This window comes from Eretmochelys imbricata, chromosome 6, assembly GCF_965152235.1.
Source record: "Eretmochelys imbricata isolate rEreImb1 chromosome 6, rEreImb1.hap1, whole genome shotgun sequence".
In the NCBI taxonomy this organism is placed as follows: Eukaryota; Metazoa; Chordata; order Testudines; family Cheloniidae; genus Eretmochelys; species Eretmochelys imbricata.
In genome coordinates, this window is record NC_135577.1 from 26,319,679 (window position 1) to 26,325,678 (window position 6,000).

At 42.5% G+C, this 6,000-nt stretch overlaps 1 long non-coding RNA gene across 1 annotated transcript in view; it reads left to right on the top strand.

The window, feature by feature from the left end:
• Positions 1-5,681, top strand: part of LOC144265569 (uncharacterized) — a 28,374-nt gene extending 22,693 nt beyond the window's left edge. The window contains exon 3 of the long non-coding RNA XR_013346320.1: positions 5,288-5,681. This is a non-coding gene — a long non-coding RNA (uncharacterized LOC144265569). The remainder of the gene's footprint in view (positions 1-5,287) is intronic.
• The last annotated feature ends 319 nt before the right edge of the window (positions 5,682-6,000 follow it).

The following is a 6,000-nucleotide window of genomic DNA, read 5'->3' on the forward strand; positions in this document are numbered from 1 at the left end:
GACATAATACTCTGCCCACAAAACTGGATGACTGCTTTGAAAGCCAGGCTCATATATGCATATAATGATTCTTGTTTCTCATACCTACAAGGTCATAAAAACATAAGAACGGCCATACTGGCTCAGACCAAAGGTCCATCCAGCCCAGTATCCTGTCCGCCGACAGTGGCTAGTGCCAGGTGCCCCAGAGGGAGTGAACCTAACAGGTAAATGATCAAGTGATCTCTCTCCTGCCATCCATCTCCACCCTCTGACAAACAGAGGCTAGGGACACCATTCCTTACCCATCCTGGCTAATAGCCATTATTGGTCTTAACTTCCATGAATTTATCTAGTTCTCTTTTAAACCCTGGTCAACCCCACCCAGATCACTGGCCACTCTTGGGAAGTAGTGTCCCAGTACTGGTAATGTTACAGCAATGACAAAACCCTGCTGGGACTGGGTAAATGTCATTTTAGTTCTCTCTGTTTCCATTGGATGGTTTTGAAAACTTTAAAAATATTGTGAGATACCCTTTGAGATATGAAATAATATAAATCATGTACAAAATCAAATAGCATACTAAAACTGGCCATATGTGTGACCTGGGAGCAACTGGCTCCAGCAAGGTTTTGTAGTTAATGAGCTGTCATCTGCAGAGGGACATGCCTGGGTATTATACTGCAGTGGCAGTAGTGATTTGGGCTTCATCCTGCTCCACTGAAGACAGTTGGAGCAGGATAAAGCTCCTTGTTAGGGATGGGCACCCTGAGACCTACGGAAGAAAACAAAGAGATACGGCTCCTTTAAGGGAGATAAAACTATGAAACGGTGTGACCGTCTATGGATTGAACAGTTATCTTTAACAGTTTACCTTTAAAAGTTATGGGATGGCAGCAGCCATCTTAAATCTGTGTCTTGGAGGCCAGGCGCCATAAATGCTCTGCTGCTGGGGAAAAAGCCACAGGAAGATTGGACTGTGCAAACAGAAAAGCCAAAGAGAAACGAAAGTATGTCCAGTTTCCTAGTGCTAGGAGGATGAAACAAGTCTGACTGAGCCATGCGTATTTCCAAAGATGCCACCACCATGTAGTAAAAGTCAGAAGTTCTTTGGAGAGAAAAGAAGCTTTCAAACATAGAGGAGGAGCTACACCCTGAGAGAGAAAGTTAAGATTGCCAGTAACTATGTGCAAGGAAATCCAACTGAGGTGCAGCCGGACAGAATCTGAGAGCAAAGGGAGATTACTGGCCATGGCTGAGTGTTTATGGGACACCACTAACGTTACTAGGTCAGATCTTCACCTGGTGTCAATTCACCTGGCTCCACTGAAATGCTATGTAAGTGACGTTCTAGAGCTGGACAAGAACAAGAGCAGATGTCTCCTGATTCTGCCTTGCAGACTGGAGGAGAAATGTGATTTTTTTGCAGCACTCCATAGAATATCGTGGCCACAAAACTGATGTGTATTGTCTTCACAAGTTACTAGTAAAGGCCAAGGCCACCGTGGGTACCCCAGTTCCTGAAAATAAGAGTCCACCAAGTTCCTTTCAGAGGCTACTGAACTCATATGGACTGATGGCTCATCTGGCTGCATTAATTAATCTCTTCACTATCTTCTAGGTCAAACCCAAAGGAGTGTGGCCAGTCCTTTGAACTGAAGTCCATGGAGCTATCGTCCATTGACACCAGCTGAGGATCTGGCCCATTGATCTTAGAAGAAAGAGCACAACAATAGCAGCTGTAACAGGATTTATGGGGCACATGGAACGGAACACTGAACGCTTTGCAGACACAAGTGTCATATGTGGAGCAATGGATTATAACCCCTCCCCTGAGCATAATGGGACTAGACAGACCGGGAACCAAAACATATGAAAAGATTGTGCAAGTGTTGCAGCCACAGTATGTTCCAACAGTGCTGGTGGTGATGGAGAGATTTCTGTTTTGTAATAGAAACCAAAACGAGTGGGAAATGCTTTCACAGTGCGTTTGATGCTGGCAGACACCCTTTGTGTCAAGCTGGTCTTCAGTCCTTGTAGTGAGGATACACAGAAGTGACTATTGTCTGAGCCAGATCTCACAGGCCAAAAGGCTGTGGAAATTGCAGCCCAGGGAATCCCTAGTGCTGAATATTCATCCAAAAAGGTACAAGATTCCAAGGGAAATGTCAGGTATTCTGGGATTTTACTGATGTGGCAAGACAGGGCATCAAGAATAGTGTGCTCGTGTAAAGATCAGATGGGCGTGCAATATACTATCGAGGAACCAACTGATTGTCCCTGTATGCAGAATAAAGTGGCCACAGGAAAGGCCAATACTGGCGAAAAAACAAACAAACCAGCAATAAAGTGTGGCAAGAAGACACTGGACGATCTCCCTGGACAGGAAGAAAACAGAACAAGTAAGCAGAAATTACATTGCACATCTCTACTATAACATTAGCTAATTTTTACTAACCTATTGAAACACATCTTGAGTCACTGCCAAGGAGAAGTGAAATCAACAAGGAGTGGGAGCAGATAGAAGACAGACAGATCTTTTAAAAGCAGCACTAGCTCGTATCTATGCTGCAAGGGCTGAATGAGTTTCACTGCTGAAAGAGGACCAGTGTCATACACAGCAAACATATGATGAAAGGCATGTCTTGCATGCTAGAGTTATGATTAGCAGTGTTTGGCCCTTTAGATGCTAAGATGGTTCATTGGTTGAATTAGCAGAAAATGCAAGGTTTCAGAGTAACAGCCGTGTTAGTCTGTATTCGCAAAAAGAAAAGGAGTACTTGTGGCACCTTAGAGACTAACCAATTTATTTGAGCATGAGCTTTCGTGAGCTACAGCTCACTTCATCGGATGCTGTAGCTCACGAAAGCTCATGCTCAAATAAATTGGTTGGTCTCTAAGGTGCCACAAGTACTCCTTTTCTTTTTTCAGAAAATGCAAGAATTTCAGATCCAGAACATGTGAATGAAGCATTCAGATCTCTTCCATTCTCAAGTCTTTTCTGTTGTTGGAATAAACAGATAATCCTGAATCAGCTTCCTTTTCCATATCACTAACTGATTGCGCTGGGACATCTGTTTCACATGCAGCATGATGCGATGAATTTTCCAGTTCCACTGTTCCAAAACCCATACTTATTTCAAGATGAATTAGAAGACCTCCTCATCATTTTAAGTTGTAACACAGAGTAGCAAGGCCCTTGCTTTATAGAATAATAATCCCTGGGCAAAGCCAGAACTGGAGGATAGTTTTTTAGTTAATAATAGTCATGTTAATTGAACATTCCTTTGGGGAAGGTGGGGAGACGTTGCATCATAGTATTCATTGTGACTACCCATCAAATCTGTGAATCATAGAATATCAGTGCTGGAAGGGAATATCAGGAGATCATCTAGTCCAACCCCCTGCTCAAAGCAGGACCAATCCCCAATTTTTTTTGCCCCAGGTCCGTAAATGGCCCCCTCAAGTTCTGAGCTCACAACCCTGGGTTTAGCAGGTCAATGCTCAAACCACTGAGCTATTCCTCCCCACAATGATTAGTCTCCCTTAAAATTACCCAGTGGCAGCAACCATCTTCAGTTTACATCACAGTAGAAAGGCAACACAATAGTCTGCCACCTACCTACAGACAGTTGGTATGATTTATCTTTATGAGAATCTCTTTGTTCCCAAGCTAACTGAACTCTCCCTGAGCCACACACCTTCGTCTGTCGACCATTTGGAAAGAGAGGTTTGCCATAGAACTGTGTGTACGCTTAGCAAATGAGAACTTACAGATACAATACCACAGGGAACAGTGTGAACCATAAATTCATCAAAGCCAGAGCCTCTATAACCTAGTGCTGCGCTGAACAATGTGGAAGAAATGTTGTTCAATCTGTGCCTTTGTGAGCTGTTATGTTCCCAGCTAGCCCACTCCTACAGTGTGCTCAGCATGCTGACTCTCCAGGAGCTCTCTCCATTTTGGAACCGGCCACCTGTCTCCTGCCAGGCCCCAGAGAGGAACAAGACTGGCTGACAAATACCATATGTTATAGGCTGGCCAAAGGAAGCCTAACTGTATTTTGTTCAGCATGTCTGTTTAACTGGGTCACTGTAACAAGGCTGTTTTTACAGCTAGCACATCTGAATATGGTTGAACTTTTCTGTCTATATGTGCACTGTGGAGATCAGACACCCTTATTTTTTGCCCTAGAAATGTAATATTCTGCTCTCCCCAACGGCAGTGATGGAAGTGTGTGTGTGTGTGTGGGGGGAGTGAATAGCAATTTTAACATTACTGAAGCACACCACCAACAAAAAGTGATGAGAAACCCCAAGGTTAAAACCATCCATTGCACAAAGTACTTTCAGTTCTTTGTGAATGTGATGAGACTGTTTATACTGATCAGAAAAAAAAAAAAATTTGATAGCGCGTTCAAACTGAGGGTGCCCAGAACTCTGGGTAATGAATATTTACACACAGATTATGTCTATCTAAAACGTCATCAAAACTAGAGTTGGGCTAAAGGCAGAAAGTAGCTAGATGTGGATCCTTGTTAACAACAGCACAAATCCAGAGTAACTCCATTTAGGTCAGTGTAGCAGAGATCAGAATCGGAGCTTACATCCAGGTCTGGCTTTTTCAAAGGTTCAGCACTTCTGTGTTCTTAGCAGCATGCCCCAGTGAGGAAAAACTTAGGGGACCGGCGTTCTATTCCCAGGCCTGCCATAGACCTGCTGAGTCTTTTTGAGAAAGTCACTTCACCTTCTTCTCCCTCTGTTTCCCCTGCTGCTATTTATCTGTCTTATCTCTTTAGAGTATAAACTGGTTGGGGCAGGGACTATCTTCTAATATATGTGTGACACTCAGCCAGTGAGGGTTAAACACCAGCTGGCAAATTGACCCAAGATCAACCTTTAAAAACATATTCGAGAAATATTGACATTATAAGCAGGGCCATTTCTTGTAGATAGTTATCAAAGCCATGTAAGTGGACTAAATCCTTTGAAATGCAAACCTATATTGTCAGAGAAATTAGTAAATACTATTGTATTTGTCCGTGTTTACCTGTATCTGTAAGGCGTTGAGCAATGTGATCTAGTTAGCATGTAGATGCTATACTTCGGTTCCTGTCTGTAATATTTCATTGCTATATTCTATTGATTCAGAAATCAAAAGCAGATATTAGCAATTAGATGAAACTTGGGTGTAATGGTATCATTGTCTTTATTTCTCTTTGAAGTTTGTAGTAAACTACTTGTGAACCTTTGAATGGTAAATTGCTTTATGCTAATCAATGCAACTAATTACCTGTGTATACATAGGAAATAGGAATTGACTTCAAAGCAACCATGTATATTACCTATTCTTCATCCAAGGAATGCTGGCTGTGCTATTGGCTAGCAAGAGGCTACATAACCTGCCAGAGAGCTATAAAAGAACTTTGGGACCTGATCCTTTTTTCATCTCAGATCTGCTTAAGTTTGGTCAGGGGACGTTTAAGTCGCAAGACTGAGGTCTCCCGCTCCAGTCTGGATTAGCCTGCCATTTCTCATGGAAGAATTTAAACAGACGCTGCACATGGACTGCCTATGGGATTATAATTTATGGGACTGATTCTGGAAGAACTTTCTACAAATAGGCAGCTCACCATCTCTACTTACGAAACTAACCTAAGAACTTTACTCATATCTGTATGTATAACGATCTTTAGTCACAATACTCTCTCTCTTTTCTTTTTAAATAAATCTTAGATTAGTTAATAAGAATTGGCTGTAAGCGTGTATTTGGGTAAGCTCTGGAACATTCATTGACTTGGTGGATAATGTGTCTGATTGCTTGGGATTGGTCAAACTTCATATATGTTTTAAGTAAGCCTCATCATATTTGACTTGACTGTCTGGGTGGAAGCCCAGGGCTGGCTTGCTTTAAGGGAGCTCTGTTTTCAGCTCCTGGGTAACCAGTTAGGTATGATAGAAGCTGTTTTGTTGGTGGGTTGGTGAATCTAAGTATTGGAATAAACCACCAGTTTGGGGGG